This window comes from Hirundo rustica, chromosome 1 (genome assembly GCF_015227805.2).
Source record: "Hirundo rustica isolate bHirRus1 chromosome 1, bHirRus1.pri.v3, whole genome shotgun sequence".
Lineage (NCBI taxonomy): Eukaryota > Metazoa > Chordata > Aves > Passeriformes > Hirundinidae > Hirundo > Hirundo rustica.
Genome location: NC_053450.1, coordinates 94,729,456 through 94,746,699, shown reverse-complemented (window position 1 = coordinate 94,746,699; position 17,244 = coordinate 94,729,456). Strand labels below are relative to the sequence as shown.

Genomic DNA, 17,244 nt, shown 5'->3' with positions numbered 1-17,244 from the left:
ATATAAAACTGCACATCACAGTGTTTTTAAATCAATGACTACTTCACCTTGTGGGAAAAAATGCAGATCATTACTGCAGTATTTTGCCTTTTCTATCCTCTTGGTTATAAGTGTTGGATGTTCGTTTATTACTTGATAATTTCTAATTGTTCACACTTGTGGGAACCTGTATCTTCTGCAAGGGTTTCATGAGGTGTTGTACTATGCCTCAAAGTTTGCAGGGTTTGGTTAGGACGAGGAACACTGATTCTTTAAAGAATGCTTTCTTGGGGAGCAGGATCTCACACAGGCCATGAAGCTATGAAAGAATATTTGCCTGGAGTGCCCTTTTGCTGTCTTCTGCCATTTAATGTGATCACCACCCTGATAAGCACAAAGACAGCCAAAGAAAAGTACTTTTTCTTTTAGCACTGAGTTGGGCCTTGGTGTCACACCCTCCTCCATACATCTGACTTCTGTTACTCCTTGGGAACTTTGGATATCAGACTATAAATGCTAAGGGAACATTATTATTTATATATTTAAGAGTACCATGTGGCCTCAGTTTGTTTTGAAAGTACGGCATGTGTAAGGTAAGCATGTGACTGACCTTTCTATAATCTCTCAAACCTCAGCTTTCTTCCCCTCCTTCCCAAAGCTCATCTAGCTGAAATCCTAGTCTTTGCTACAAGCCACAGCGTATGTTTGTTTCTGAGGGATCTTTCCTGTGTTGCAAGATGAGAACTAGCAGAGATGTAAGCACTGTAGTATGTTCCCTGAAGCTTCTCTAAAATGTTTATGCCAGTGGCAAAGATCCTGTTTGACATTTCAGCACAACAGGGTTGAATGCAAGAGCTTCAGGCGACTGCTGTGCACTCTGCTGACATTCACTTGCCGGCAGTGGTTGGAGGAAATGTCCCATTGTACTTGGTTTCTGCTCCTAACATTCCAGACAGTAGTCTCTTGTCTTTGTTAGGCTCTTCTGTTAAACTGAAGATACTTCTTCAGATCACTTAGGCTGCACCTCAGGTAACAGACACATAGGCACGTCTGAGTTACTGACTTGACTGCTGCTGGCCCTTTCTGCATGTACCTTAATCCCTTCTAACTCCCCCCTGCATGAGTCATCTCTTGTGTTTGGGGAGTATTCTCAGTTTTAGTTGGCTGGTCAGCTCATGGGAACAAACTACTCTTTGAGTTGGCACTGTCAGCCAGCTACTGGTGTGACCACTCCATTTCAGGTATTATCCATGTTTGTTCCTTCTGACATGGTTTTGACAGCTGTGGATGGCCTTGGAGTTAAAAGTGAAATATGTGCTGTTCATGTTGCCTCTTCATCTCACCTCTAAATAATTTTTGAAAGCTTGTAGAAGGTTTTTTTTTTTTTTTTTTTTTTTATTTTTTTATTTTTTTATTGGCAACAAGCTGAAGAAATTAAAGTCCCAAATCAGACCATGATTTTCCAGACATGGAAATACTGATGTCTTGGTTCTTATTCTATTAAAGACTTGGACTCTCTTTACAATATTAATTCTAATAAAGAAACAGAATTTACATCTTTACATAAAAATGTAAATTCCAGTATTGATTTTGGACTTTATTATTTCTTGTGTACTTACATATTAGTAGGAATCTGTTTTATTATCACACTCATAGACTATTTGTGTTGCTGGGAATTGTGGTCAACTATATTTATTTTTCTGCAGTATTAGGACTATTCTGATTGGCTAAACATACTATAAAAATCACTATTGTACTTGAAATGAAAATTAATTTCAAAGTTTCCTGTTGTTTGTGATATACATTTGTTTTTCTATTGGGCATAATTTTAGTAAATCTCCTCTTTGTCACCTGAGATTTTAATAATGAACTAAGATATTTTCCAGTCTGACTAGGTTAATTTTGAGGTATCATACTGATTATTAACAGATCTCCTTTAACTCTGGAGGTGTACAAAAAAAGCAGATATCAGAAACTCTTTATTTAAGTGTTTTAGGGGGTACCAATAATGATGAGTAGAACAGTCTGGAAAAAATATAAACTACTTTGTCTTTATGTCTTAGTGCCTTTTACCGTCTCCCTAACTATTTTGGAAACTTGAAAAATTGTTAGTCTTTTGATTTTGTTTCATTCTGTGCTCCTTCTATTATCATAGACCCAAAAAGCCAAGATCTCCACAGCAGCTGTTTTCACAAACTCAAGATTTGGAGATTTGAGGTAGGTTCTGAAATTGCTTAGCTATTCAGTCAGATCCATCAAGACAAAGAACGGAACTCTAGTCGTAGTGGTAGTATTAATAATTTGTAATTCCGTGTCTTAGATAAATCAAGTCTGATAAAGAGTTTACAAGAGATTTCTGAAAAAGAAATGTTGATCAAAAGAACACATTTTATTACAAATGTTGTAGAAAATTTCCAAAAAAAAGGGGAAAAAAAAGTGTTTAGTTTTATTTAATTAGACACTGTGGAAACACATATCTCTTCCATTTCCTATAAATAGGTTGTCTTCCTGATTAAATTATTAGTATTGAGCAAACATAGGAAAGGAAAATAAGCAGTGACTTATAAAATACAATTCATAGATGTTTATTTAGGTAATCCATGAAGGAGTTTCAATTTGCTGATATATTCTTTGAAAGTTTTGATCAGTTTAGTGGGATTATGCGATAAAACAGACAAAATTCAATAAGCACATTAAAAATAGAGAAGGTTTGATTGGATTCCCTTATTAGCTGTTTTTTGGGGGTTTTTTTTAGGAAATATAGGGTTTATGACATATGGAATGATGGTGGCTTAGGAACATTAGATTATAACTTTTTCACTTTTATAGACTTAACAGCATTTTCTATTAATTTAATTTAACTACTATTACCTGCTGCTTAGCACAAAGGTGGCAAAATATGCAGATTGGGATAAATAAAATAACTGTTCAAGAACTGATTCTGAAGTTGTGTAACCAATCTATTCAGCTGCATAACTACCATTAACATAAAAACTGTGTTTCAAAAGTGTGTCTTTACAGGGGCAAGGCAAATAATCCACAAGAACTCTCACTCACAAGAATTCAGGGCAGAGGTTACATTTATATCTGGGTTATATGATTTAGGGGTTTAGGGACTGAATCTTGTACTGTTGAAATCAGGTGCCTTTCTCTTCTTGGTTTTCTTAAAAGCAGGTCCTAGATGAACTTAATAAATATTGATACTGGTCTCTCACAATGTAGGTTTTTCTGTGGAAAGACAAACCTGGTACTAGTAATTGGGCATTTTATGCAAAATTGTAAATAAATGTGTTCAAGACTGAAATGTCTTGAAAAGATCTTTCTTTTGACAGCTTGAATTATAATCTTGGTATGCATTTTAAAATTAGGGAGGAAAAAGATAGCAACTCTCATATCTCAGAGCTTGCCTATGCTGCTCCCTAATTTGTCAGGGTTGTGGTGGTATGAAAATTTACCAAGAGCTCAGGAAATATATAGTGTGTCAGTGGTCCTCAATCACCAGTTGTGCTGTTTGCATATTCCTATTGTCCATCTTGAAGATTCATAAATATAGGCTGGTATTATTAGAGGGATCTAAAAAGAGGTGAAGGAATTAGGAAAAGACAGACATCTAGTTTCGATTTTGAAATTAATACAAAAAAAAAAAATAAAATTGATGCTTAGATGTATATACAGCTATTGAATTCCTGTATTGAATCATAGTTGATATTTAGCATGGAAAGAATAATTTGGGGTCTCAACAGTGAATCTGTAAAAGATAATTTTGGGGAAAAAAATTGTATTTATAATATACAATTAGGAGAAATGTTTTTTTCCACTGATAAAATAGTGAATTCTGCAGTTTTCAATCTAATAACAGTGAAAATTGCAAGCAATCAAAAATTGAAAAACTTGACGAATGACAGGAGCCTAAAATGCCTAGTGGACAGGAAAGAAAAGGTTAATCTAAGTAGTGTTTCCATTCTATTGTATCCAACAAATTTTTTAGTTATCAATAAAAGGTATCTATCTTTTAGAGAAGGTATGTGAGGTGGACCACGGAGGTACACAGCTCCTGCAAACACCTACAGAACGTGTCTGGAAATAACTGTCCAAAAACTAACCAACTAACTGACCAAAAATTCTTTGTGACATTGTTCTCAAAATAACAGGGAAATGATTTTTAGAATAACATTTATGCTATTACTTGATGTTTATTAAACCCTTTTTAGATTTACTCTATGTTTTAAAATCCTTTCTTTCAGAAGGGTTAAGCACTCACAATTTCCATATACTATGGTCAAATTCACCATCCCTTTTAATTTTGTGCATTATAATGAATACACGTACGTACAAAGTATGTACGTGTATTAATTAATTAATTAGTATTGTACAAATAGTACATCCAAAGGCAGAATCTATTTTCTCTGACACTGAGTCATGAACTAAAATTTTCTTCAATACCAGGATCAGCATTTGGATCCTGCTCAGGTTATATTGTCTGTCTCTGTGTAAGTCTTCCTTTTAGCTGATGAATTAACAATGCAGCCATTTTCAAATTTTATTTTTGTGCTTATTTTAGAGACATATCTAAAGGAAAACCCCTTACTTAGGCCTTTCTTGTACAGCATTGCAATTTCTTTCATATTTCTCAGAGTTAAACCAAGATGAACATTCTAAACTAACTTACAGTGAACACTGCATGCTCAAGAAGTCATGTGCTTATTTTTTTTCTTTCATGGATTCATTTCATTAAATGACTATTATCACCTGATTTTTATCCAGATTTTCCTTTGTTTTGGGAGGAAAAACTCAACAGAAATTCTTTTTTTGATTACTTCTGTCACTGGGAGTGTTTCTCCCTTAAGAGTGTAAGGCAATCATTTTAGAGATTACTAGAAGTTTCAAGAAAATTTTGCCAAGTAGGGTCTGATGTCTTGCAACGTGACTTTGTTCTAATTAATTTTCTGCATTTGGGACACAGCCTTGGAGGGTGGAGTTGAATCGTGCTGCCATGGGTGGATGGCATCCATCATCTCTGCAACACATGAGTGCCGGAGAGAGGAGTGTTTGCCATGCAGGTTGCTCTGGTAGTTATTTGCTGGCCATTCAGCTTCCAAAGGTCCTGCTGTCCCCAGGCTGTCTGTGTGCTTCTTCTTGGAGCTGCTCATGCCTTGGCTGCTGTGGTTGTGCTCCTGCCAAGCCCTGATGCTCTTTTAATTATCCTTCTTACTTTCACTTAGTAAAGTGGGTGACCGAAATGGTTCTGGCTATGAGACCCAAACTCTCCCAAATTTCCTGGTGAGAAACACTGTTTTTTACACACCTGGTTTATATCTGTGGTTGTTCTAAGCTGCAGAGCTGAAGGAGGGGGGGAGGGGCAGGGAGGTGGTGTTCAGCTTTGCTGTCTTTAACCATTCTCAAGTTTGCTGACCCAGGTGTTTCTATGTTAAGTATGGAGAGAGACAGGCACTTCTAGTGCCATGCTAAGAGGAATGAATCCCCTTTCAACATGCCAGCCTGGTGAACAATCAGCACTGCTGTTTAGTTGCTGAATGACTGAAGTTTTGTAGCAGGACTCTTGTAAAGAAGGCAGTGTCTGCAGAAGTGCACAGCAAAGTCAGTGTTTAAATTAGCTCTGGTTTTCTTTTATTCTCCATGTAACTGTTTGTGTTCAAGTGGAATGACAACAACATCAAGAAGTGCAAGTAAATCTTGGCATATGTTTGCCATCAGGTGACTTAAATCTGCCCCCCTCATCTTTCATACTTTGGCACATAAACAGAAAGAGCAGAGTTATAGGTCAGAAAATTAACTATTAGCCAAGTTTCAAATCTTGCTGATGAGTGATGGTTGGTATTTCACTGGCCTGGCAGATCTCTTGTGGTGCTGGTCAGGCAGGTGTTCTAAGCCAGTCATCAGTATCAGATACAGCTTTTAAATAAACTCATCTGTCATGAGTATTCATGTTTGGGCAGCAGTTGCCCAGCTGTGCACAGACTGTGGCACTGAGCGTGTCAAGCTTGCACAGACAAACTCAGGAAAAAAGTTTCCCCGCGGTTGTTAATATCCTCATCGATGCAAGTCAACAGACATTTTCTGACAAAGTGTGGGTAGAGAGTGGGAGAAGGAAAATGCACTGTATGAACTAATATAAATTCAGGCTGTGCAAAATCCCTATGGGCTCCAAGGCAGAACCAGTGTTTGAGGAGGATTGAATGTAGTCCTGTGGTGATAGAGGATGAGAGGGATTCATATCTGACCAGGTATAAAGGGTTTAGCAGATCAAATGTTTTGCTTCTGTCAAACAAAAATGAAACAAAACAAAAAAGGCTTTTAATTAAGAAACTACTTAATGAAGAAGCGGAGAGAACAGAAATAATAGCATTGAATCTCTGCCCCCTCGTGAGGGGTTTTGAGCCCGTCTGTGTTCTTGCTTTATCTCTTCAGAACAGACACAGTTTTTTTCACAGAAGAACTTTGGAGATGAGCACTGACTGCATTAAAATGTCATCTCACAAAGCAGTGATTTTAAAATGAGGTTTTAACAGAGTGTTGCCCAAGCAGGCCATAAATAGTAAGCAGAGATATAATGCAAAAGGAGACCATCTTACTTAAATGGGTTTCATTAGCCAACCTCTAAACATACTAGATATGGGTACAGTGAAGTTACATGTGGTATTCACAGGCTTGCTTCTCCTAGTAGGTAATTTTGAGTTTTCTGCTACAGATTCACACTAAATGTGAAGTTTTCAGAATCAATACAGCCCTCGAAGATGAAATATTCTTGAGAGGGAAATAGATAGTCTTTTAATTTAAAGGCAAGTATGTTTTATTGGCGTTAAAATATAAAAAATAAAATTACCATGGAGGTGATAAAAGTGGCATCAAGGGAAATAAATGTGGGTCTTCAGTCAAACTTTCATTTAAACCACCTGTATCTCAATGAATTTCATGCATGGAACTTTGGATCAGTTTTTGAGGGGGTTTTTTTTGCACATAAACAGAAATCTCTGTAGTAGCTGTGAAAGCAGTTTTCGTCTGTACTGCACTGGTTGCTAAACTGTTGCCTGTGGAGGCATTTGTTTCACTCTGTGTGGTCTTTCCACAACCCTATGCCCAGGCTTTGTTTGAAGCTTTTGTATTAAAACATTCATATTGCTAAGGATGTGGAAGATGCGAGGTTCAGGGGAAGGAAGAGAACATTACATTACTTGACCAAGTGTGCCATGCTGTACAGAGGTAAATGTGCTTACCTGTCATCAGAAAGAGATTCCCCATGTAAAAAATTTAAGTGAAATCTGAAACTGCTCTTTGAACTTGTCTGTCAGCAGCCCTCTTCTATAGCTATTTGTCTGCTTTTATTATAGGTGGGTTTTTTCTTTAGGATTTGGGGAATTTTTAAAAATATTTTTCTTATGCTTGAATATTTGATCTATTATCTCCTTTTCACATGAGTATTTGCATGGAATATATAGACCTGTATCTCTAAAATGCACCCAATCTGGGACCATTTAGGTCAGATCACAAGCAGTGATTCTGGTGTCCCCAGAATTTAAATCCAAATTTGGCATCAGATTGCAAAATATCCCCAGAATAACAGTCGCTGGAGTTTATAAAACATGCTAATGCATTCTTATTAATTCGAATGGCAAGTCCTATTTCTGTTCTTGGGTTGAGCCTTAAACCAATAATGTGTCTAGGGGATTATTGTTAGTTGAAGAAAAAATATTAGCTACAGTTACACAGAGGACTGAGAACTGTGGAATCTAGAGAAAAAGCTCAGTAGAAGTATCATTTTGGAACAAAAGGGGAACAGGAGGAAAAAAAGCCATCAGCAATATTTGTGTATTCTGTGCATAATGACATGTGTTCTGCTGGCTTCTTCTAAAGGCTTTCTCAGATCCCTGCTGTTCTATGGCTTTCTCTTACCCATATGGGTCAGACGCTCTGATGTTGCCTAACTGCAGCTATCAGTTTTGATTTACTGATTTCCCCAGATATCAGACAGTTGAGAAGCTGGCTTTCATCACCTTGTCTGAAAGTCTGTGTGGGTGACTGACTTCCATGGAAGATCAGAGAAGATCAGACCTGTTGGTACCTGCTGGAGAGGCTGAAAAACAAAAGTCCCAGTTCTTTTCTGCTGGTGCAAGCAAGACCAAACTCTGAAGCTGCAAATGAAATGAGACTCAAAAACAGCTATTTAGTAACAACTTAGATAATGTATAATTCAATGTATTACAGAGATCAATAAAGGGTGAATTCTAATTGCACAGTCCTGTGGAAATAATAACCTTTTGTGATAAATGCTCAAAGAAGGCAGAGGGAGATAAGTTGCTAGCCTGTCTGCTTAGATATTAAGATCTTTTTATTGAAAGTGTAAACACTGTAAATACAGAGCAGTTTGCATAATTGAAACAGCAGAGGGGACAAATTTTTTTTTAAGGAATTGGCAGTGACACAAATTGTTCAACCCTCCATGTTTAGAAGGTCCTGAAATAGGCTTAAAATGAGACTTGACAAATAATCACTGTTTTCTTACATTTGCTTCCTGAGCCATTAGATGTGGGTCACATTTTGTTTTCCCAGTTATACAATTCCTGGTCTGCAGCCCTTACAGCTTGAAAAATACCTGTTATTGTCAGCCTGACAATGAAACTCTAAGAGACCTAACAACAGACTAGAAGTGTCACTGAGTCTTAAAAGGATAGATTCAAATTTTGTAGTTTGTCAAACAAAACTTGTTCAAATTAATGGGTCTGCAACAGAGCCAATGGTTAAAAAGGGGGGAAAATAGTTTGATAGATGGAAACTGAATGTGATGCTTAGAAACAGAGGTATAAGAGAAAATTTCAGTTCACTTTCAGCTGCAGCCTGCCTGCAGCCCGCCTGCAGCCCATCTAATCCAGCAGCTGCTAATTCATTAGGATAACCTCTGAGATGATTAGTCTGTATGAGCGTGTACAATGACCAGGAATGGCACTTGGTGCCGCCTGCCAACAAAGGCAGAGTGGCTGTAGCTAGGGCGTATTTCCAGGACACCCCGGGTGCCGGGGCTGCCGTCTTGGCACGAAGCAGATCAGGCTTCCCCTTGTCTCTAAAACGGCTGCACACTGCAGGATGAAAAGCCTGCTACTGGGCCCTCCACAGAATGTGGTAGCAGAGTAAATGGTTGGGAGGAACCTGCTCACTCCTTTTGCATCCTGGCACCACTGAGGATGAGTATCTCCTCTCATTCCTCTGTTCCCTCCCATGTTTGTATTTTATTTTTGTTTTGAACCCCCCTGTTAAATTTGATTTAATCCTTCCAACATTTGTCCCAGCTTTTGGGAACTTGTGGGAGATGGGAATGAAAAGACAGCTTTCCAATTGCAGCAAACCCAGGTGGAGCGCAGGGAATGGGTAATTAATTGGGAGTCACTGCATGAGTGCTGGGCAGGCAGCTGAGAAGCTTCTGTGAGTGCACAGAACAAGTCCTGCCTGAAGTGTTTGGAAAAGGTAAGCATGTGCATTTGCAGCAACAATCTCTTTGCATCTCCTGGACTAGATCTTTTGCTCCCTGGGCATGTAGGTGGATTTCTCCTGACATGATTAAAATTTGATCCAACCTCTTCAAGCCTAATCCCTTTACCTATATGAAGCAGCTGCATTTTGCTCTCCCTGAGTCTTTTGGATAGATGTAAGCTCGCTGCATTTCTGAACAGTATTTCTGCTTTGATGTGTCAGAAAGTGTCTGTTAAAGCTGATGAAGTGGCTGACCTAAAGTCACAGGGAGCCTGAGGCTAGGACCCAGTTTTTCTCCACAATGTTCCTCTTCTCTTGTTCCCCTTGTACAGGTTAGCAGTGGGCCCCACAAACATGAGGCTCCTGGCTCCTGTACTAGCAGCACTGTATCCTTGTCTTCAGTCTAGCCAAGTCACTGAGCCAACCGCTGCTCCATCTCCTCCAGGCTGTTGATGGCTATTTAGTGCTCCACCAAGGACACAGAGACAGTAGTTGGCTACTGGTGTAGATGGGAATAAATTTTCAAAAGAGAGATGGAGGAAGATAAGTGACATAATGGCATTTCTTTGTCAGTGTCAGTTGACAAATTGTAAGGAGGACTGAGGATTTGAAGGGCACTCAGATCATTGGATTGTGGTTATCCGTTGGGACATGATGATAAAATGGGGAGCAGAAGGAACTCTGATAAACTGCCTTGCATGGGTATCATGGCAGGTCAGCTGTGGAGACGAAAAGCAAATAAGTTCTGAGGGGGAAAAATGGGCAAGGAGACACTCATGAACTGTGAGAACAAAGTGAGAAAGGCAGGCTTTGAAGAAGAAATATACTGATGGTTTAAATCTGTCCAAGCTGAGAGGTAAAGCCCTTTCACAGATTTTAACTGCTCTTCCAAAATTCAGTCTACTAGAACAGAAGGGACTTTCATTTTCATGTGAAATTAGTAGGTAGCTGAGTAATTCTCTGTTTCCTGTATGTTCCTCTGTTTTGAGGCAAACAGTGGTAAAGCTCAAGAGGGAGAGTTTTCAATCAAGTAATTATTCTATTAATTGCAATACACTTTGAAAGGCCAGGGGCTGGTGTTGTCTGCATAGAGTTGAAAAAATTCAGTGGCTGAGAGGAACTGTACAGTGAGAGGTAGACGCCTGATTAAAATGTAACTTTTCATGTCTTCTGCAGCACAGTGTATATTAGGTATAGCAGAACAACATTATTTCTCACAAAATATTCCTGTCAAGATATTGCTCCTTGTAAATCATCGGACAAGGTAACAAATGGATGCTTGTGTTGCTAAGACAGGTTTCACAGGTCCTGCTCAATGAAAGATTACTCTGAAACATCTTGACACATTTGAGATGTTTTGGGGTTTTTGCATCTTGTGCTGTGAAGACGTAGTGTTTTGGGTGTGGTGTACTCTTGAGTAAAATCATCAGCCTTCTCAATTCACCCTGGTGGGGATCTGGTGTTGTCATCTCTATGATACAGCTGTGCCTTCAGCATGGCTCCAGCAGGAGTCCCTGGCTCTGCTCAGATTCCTTCCATTCACTGATGGCCTTTTCCTGCTCTGGAAGAGGAGGTGCTTGCAGAAACAAGCTCTCTTTTCCTCCAGTCCAGCCTCTCCTTTGTTGTCAGCCCTGTGAAAACCATAAACAAAACACTACCTGCTGATTTCAAACCTGCTTTTTTGCAGCACAGCAGCAGACACCCTTAGTGCATGATGTTTTAACTCCAGCTGATAATTCTGCTCCACTGATTTTTACATTTGATTTGGGAGAAGCACTGGCTGCACTACATGTATCATCCAGTTCCCATCAAGAGCAGTGAGAATGCTCGTGCACAGCAACAGTGGTTGTTGTGCCCTGTGTTTTTATACCTTTCTTTAATAATAATAAATTAATTTTCAGTAAAGAAAATAAATCTGTTAGGGCCCTGTTAATGGGTTTTCAATGGCCTTATAAAGCAGGGCATATGTTGGCTTGAATTCTTTCCACTCCAGCCCTTTCCAGCTCTTTCCCTGAGTTGAAGTAGTAATTATCTGCTTGGGGTGCCTGTGATACTCATAACATGAATATTCTTTCAATACAGAAGTGCTCCCTCAAATCTTGGCAGGATAAACCCAGGACCAAAGTGCCTTAACCACTGTCACAAGGTTGACCATCCAAGAACAATCAATTTCTAAATGTGCTTGAACCTTGGGTGACCTGAATTATATCAGCAAGTATTACAAGCTGGGACATCTGGTGGACAATAAAACTTTTTTTTTTTAATTTGTTTTTACATGAAGCAGCTGTACTTGAGCAGATGACCAGGGGCTGTGCAATCAAAGTGTGAATAGCTGAATTAGCAAATTATATTGTGCTTTTTAAGCACTTACTTGAATGCTGCATGCTCTTTTTTTAATTTTGCATTATTAACATCTACCAAAAACGCAGCAGTGCTGGCATTATGGTTATTAGTAACTTATTTGCTTCATTAAAATTTACAGCACATTTTACATTCACCATCTGGGACAGCTTCTACCATGTTTATGATTAAAATGCAACTTAAACCCAGGCCTAATAGTCTAAAATAAAAGATTTTATAGATAATTTTTTTTTATTTGGATGCCAGTGATACCTCTTTTTGCTAGTGTTCAAACCTATTTTGCTCAGTTACTGTGGTACAACTTAGTGCTAGGATACAGAAAAATATTTCTGCTTTCAACAAAAGATGTTGTTGTACGTAAGGCAAAGGTTGATTGTGCTGTTACTCGGAAAGCTGCCGCTTATGGGGTATGGCAGGGGTAGGAATTATACAACTCAGAGAGACTTCAGACTAAAGGACCTTATGGGTCACTGAGTCTAAACCCCTGCTATTGCAAGTAGCTACCTTGGATAATCCCTTTCCAAAGAACTGGAGCAAGAATAGGCAGTGCAAGACAAATGTGAATGTGGTGAGGGGCAGCACATAGCAAGGCTCTGAACCTGAGCTAATGTTTCCTGATTTGTGCTGCCTTGCTCTTAATCATTTCAAAGCATTGCCAGAGTATATTGCATATGCATAGCTTTTAATTCTTCCTCCGTTTTACTGCTTTGCTTTACTGCTAAGCAGTGAGGAGGGATACCCATTTTCTTATTTATTCAGGCTAGGAATGTGGAAAGGACAGGATATCTGCTGAGAAGGCAAAATGGAGGGAGATGGAAAGGAGCATTTGATATACTAAGAACTAGTAGTATGAGTGTCTTCTCCACTGTTTTGAGTCTGAAAAAAAAACCCAACAACAATAAAAACCAACGAAATCTGAAATTCAAAAGAACATCCTTTTTAATTGCTCCTTGGGAGTCCAAACATTGAAAAATGTATTCACCCTCTTTTCCCCTACCATCCCTCACCTTCTTTATTCTGCAAAGAAGATATCTATTCTCTACAAAACAAAAATTTGAAATAAGCAAAAAATTAGTAAAAACTGTAGTCCTTAGCAGCTCTGTGAGCACACAGGCCCTCATTGGGTTACAATATGGGAACTACAGATACATTTGGGTCTCAGGATCGGGTTTACATGTGCTCTTGTGACTTTTCCTTTATTTCATCTAGTATTTAGATGTGTAGCTTATGTGTTGGAAGAATGACAATAACCTAGACATTATGGGCAGTTCATACCCTTGATTTTTTTGTGATTTCCTACTGGAACCTCATCTTGAGAAATATTTGCAGATCCTATAGATTTCAGCATTATCTGAGAAATGCAGTTATGTGAGTATCCTATTCTGCCTCTTCTGCTGTGACTCTCTCTAGGCTTCAGTGCAAATTGCATGTTGTTTCTTTTCTTTTTTAAAGCTCTTGTATCAAATGGATGGAGTTTTAATTTTCTTTTTCTGTCTTGTTTTGCATATCTTCAATAATTGTTTATAAGTGAAGCTGCCTGGAACTGCCTTAGAAGTTAGAAAATTATGATACGATTGATTAATAATAATCTGATCAAAAATCCTGAAGATTTTCTCTTTGAAGTGATTTCCTGTCTTACTGCCCTTGAAAATTCTCTTACCAGTAGATCATGAATAAACAAGAATGAAGTGTCGAAAATACATGTAACATCAATTGTAGTGCATAAATTTAAATGGAGAGCAGGTTTCAAATGTAACTTCAACTTTTCTACGTGTCTTATAAATTGAATTCAGTTGGAAAATGGATGTTGAGATTTTCTTTTGATGAAATAAATGTCAACACTTTCAGCTTCTCGGTAGATGTGCTTTGTCTCTGCTTTTCCTCTCTTTAGAACTGGTAAAAGTAATTCTCAAGATCCTACGATGAGTGCAAAGCGCTCCTAGTCTGGGTTGATTTTTTTTGGCCATTCTTGTAATCTGTTGCATGGGTTTCTTGCCTTTGGCTTGAAGGCTTCTTGGTTTCTCTCACCTATGAGTTTCTTGTGTTCCTGTTTAGTGCTCTGTTTTAGAATGCTTTTTGTTTTGCCCTTTCCTTTCTCTTTTTACCTCCATCTACCCACAGGTTTTTTACCTTCTCAGTGGTTGGAATGAGAGCACGCGAAAGCCACCACCCTGGTTTTCCTATTTCTGTTTTTTTACAGATACTTTAATGCAGTAGACTTGGCAAAGGAGGGCTGCCTGATTGTCTGCTGGGTTTGTTTGTGGGTGGTGTTGTTTTCTCTCGTGTGTTAGTCTGTGTGTTAATAGTTTGTGGTTGAGCTGCTCAGGAGGTCTAAGCCCTTTCATGAATAATAAAAACAAGATGAAAATGAGTTACTACAAAATTTTCTTTAAAAACCTGATGAACATGTGATTTTTGGACATGCTAGTTCTAGATAATGGATGATACGTGTGTGAAGATAAATGAAATTTTGTTTTTCTCTGACGTTAACTACTACAGGTTGGTAGATCAATACTTAGATGTGGTTACAGGCAGAGCTGAATGCTAAATTAAATATAGGCTCCTGAGCGCTGTAATGTAGATGTTACATTATGGAAATGTACTTCTAATATATTGACCTACCTGCTGTTTAAAGCAATATTGCTAAGCATGTCTATTTTAAATGTCTGCCTTTCCCAGGCAGTTTATGCCTCATAATCTGAGCCTCTGCCTTCAGTCATATAGAACTGAAATTTGTCTGACTGCAGTTGATTTATACAATATCCTATTGCACAAGGAGACAGACAGTTCTTGTGTAATACCTATTTCAAAACAGTTATTAGAAGACTGGAAACCATAAAGAAAGGGGGAGGAACATAGAAACTCACAATCTCTAGTAAAAGTGAAATAGTTCCTTGTGCCTGGTTCATACCTATTCTTGTCATGCACAGAACAAAAATTAAAGGCACTTCCCATCAAGATGATTTAAAATGAGTTTAAAAAACCCAAAACAAAAGAAAAAGAAAAAAAAAAACACAAAAAAACAAAACCAAAAAAACAACCACAAGAAAAATAAAGACTGAAGCTCTCAGCATAAACTGTCATTCCATCACAGTGATTTGGCAAATTAGATACTCGATAGAAGGAATGTAGGTTGGAGTGCAGTAAACCGTCATGCAGATGCTATGCATGGTCTCATCTTGATTTCTGTGTTCCTAGAATTCTTATAATAGACATCAGCATCAATATACAGTGGTCTTTTTTTATCCATATAAAATTTGCAAACATAAAACAATCTGGGTGAGAGATGACAGTAAATATGAATTCTCAGTTTCAAACATAAATAATCCCAACTCTTTTGATAGAGCATTTAAGCAAAAAAGCATTTAAGTTTAAATTTCACTGTGTGATCCCATTGATTTCCCACTGAAAAAATTATGCATATATGTTAGATATTCATTGAATAATTGATGTCATTTGAGAAGCAATTATTTTTATCTTTCTCTTTTAGTATTTATAATCCTATGAACTCTGCCACTGTTTGCAAGTTCTGGCTTTGTAAATACCTGAATATGGCAGAAATCTCAAATATGGGTTTCACATCAGAATATATGGTGTTCACAGGCTCTGACACCCATCTATCTTTCCTCATGTGTGACTGGTTTCTTTGTGAAGTTGATCTCCCTTCTCTCTGAAGTAATAATGTAATCTCATAACTCACTTTGCAGTGAAAACACATTTTTTTAGGAAATAAAGCATAAATTGTGTTTGGCCATACACAAGTATAAAACCTAGGGGCAATAAGCATTTTATTATTCTTTAATCCCATTTTAGAATTACAGAAAGCACCAACTGATAGATGTTGCTTTTCTTCAAACAGTGTAATATCTACCTGTTGTGTAGATATTACCCTTAATTCCATGTTCAAAACCCATAAATTACATGTTCACATGAACACTAATTTTTGGGTTAGGGGAGAAGCAGGAAGGAATGGCCATATGGAAGAATATCAGACTAGATCTGACCCCTTCTCCTCTAGGTTTGGTGTAGAATAGAAGCCAGAAGATTTCACATTGATCTTGAACAAATAATTTTCTTTCTCTTTGCTTCTCTTGTCTTAGACTTCTTTGTGTTTCCTTTATTTGGACTGTGATTTCTTTGGTGAAGAGACTGTGCATTCATTTCAGAATGACATATGCACTGAGGAAAAGTTTGTCCTGTCTCACAGGGGACTGCTGAGTGTGCTGTTCTTCTCCCACCTCTACATGAAAGGTAAATGCGTTTTATTCCTGCCATGACCTTCTGGCACACTCCTTCAGCTGTGACTGTCTTATTACCTTTAAAAGCTCCAATGTGATTTTTTAAATACACATTTTAAGAAGTCTCATCAGCTGATAGATTAGTTTATAGTTATCATTAGTTTAAATAAATTTATTATTAGTTTATTTTCTTTTCTGGACATTCCACAGCTGTTCTGATACTAAACAGGTTAAGAAAGAAGTTATGAGTATCTACTAAATTGAAATACTGAAGAATTCAAGAAGATCATATATTCTTCAAAAGAAAAACACCCAATCCCCAATGCCTTGGAAATATTATTCTTTTAGAAAGCATTAACAATTTTTAGTAATATTCCAAATTCAAACAAGAAGGCACCAAGACACAGAGGCTGTTGTGACTGTGTCTAAGAAGACCTTGAGGGAAAGGCTGTTCAGCTTTCAGAAGTTTGAAGGACTCCAGAAAACAGCAGCCTGCACAGGGTATGAGGTGAAATTCCAGTTCAAGCCAAGTCAATGAGAATTTTGCAACAAAGAGACAAATAAAAATCACTGTCATCCTTATCCAGGTTTTTTCTTGAAGAAGTATTTGACTTACCAAGAGAATGTATAGTCTGGCACATAGGGAAAACATATTTGCCTATTAGATATCCACATTTTTCTTTGCTTTCTTCTCACTGCACCACAGATAAATATTTTCCTGTTATAGGTTTTTTTTTTCCCTTTATTTGCCCCACTTTCTTGTTGCTGTAGGGTCTTTAAAATTGGATGGGGGAAAATAAATTGTGAGGTTCTTTGCCATTATTGTAAAATGAAATCTCAGAGAGCTTTATGGGGACTGCCCATAAAGGGTAGGCCATAAAGGAGCTGTTAATGAGACTTTATTAACCTCAGACTATACAGCATGAAATATTATGTTATAAATAAATGTGGTGCCAGAACCAAGCTGCCTAAAAAATGGCCTGATAGAGGAGATCATGTGCCTAGGGAGTTATGACATAGAGCTTTTCCCCTCCAAGTCACTATTTTAAGTTCACCATGGGTTGGCAGTGACTGAAGGCCATTATTATCCAATGATTCTTAAACAGGCTGTGCGAAATAAATTGGAGGTCTTGGTTCATTTCCTTAGGGAAAGAGGTCTATGCTCCAGATTACAGTAATTGTC

General features: G+C 37.9%; 1 long non-coding RNA gene across 1 annotated transcript; it reads left to right on the top strand.

Annotated features, from left to right (window-relative positions):
* The first annotated feature begins 228 nt into the window (after positions 1-228).
* Positions 229-8,105, top strand: LOC120755939 (uncharacterized). Its single transcript, XR_005701941.2, has 3 exons — positions 229-572; positions 2,135-2,196; positions 7,959-8,105. It is a non-coding gene; the product is annotated as an uncharacterized LOC120755939 (long non-coding RNA).
* The last annotated feature ends 9,139 nt before the right edge of the window (positions 8,106-17,244 follow it).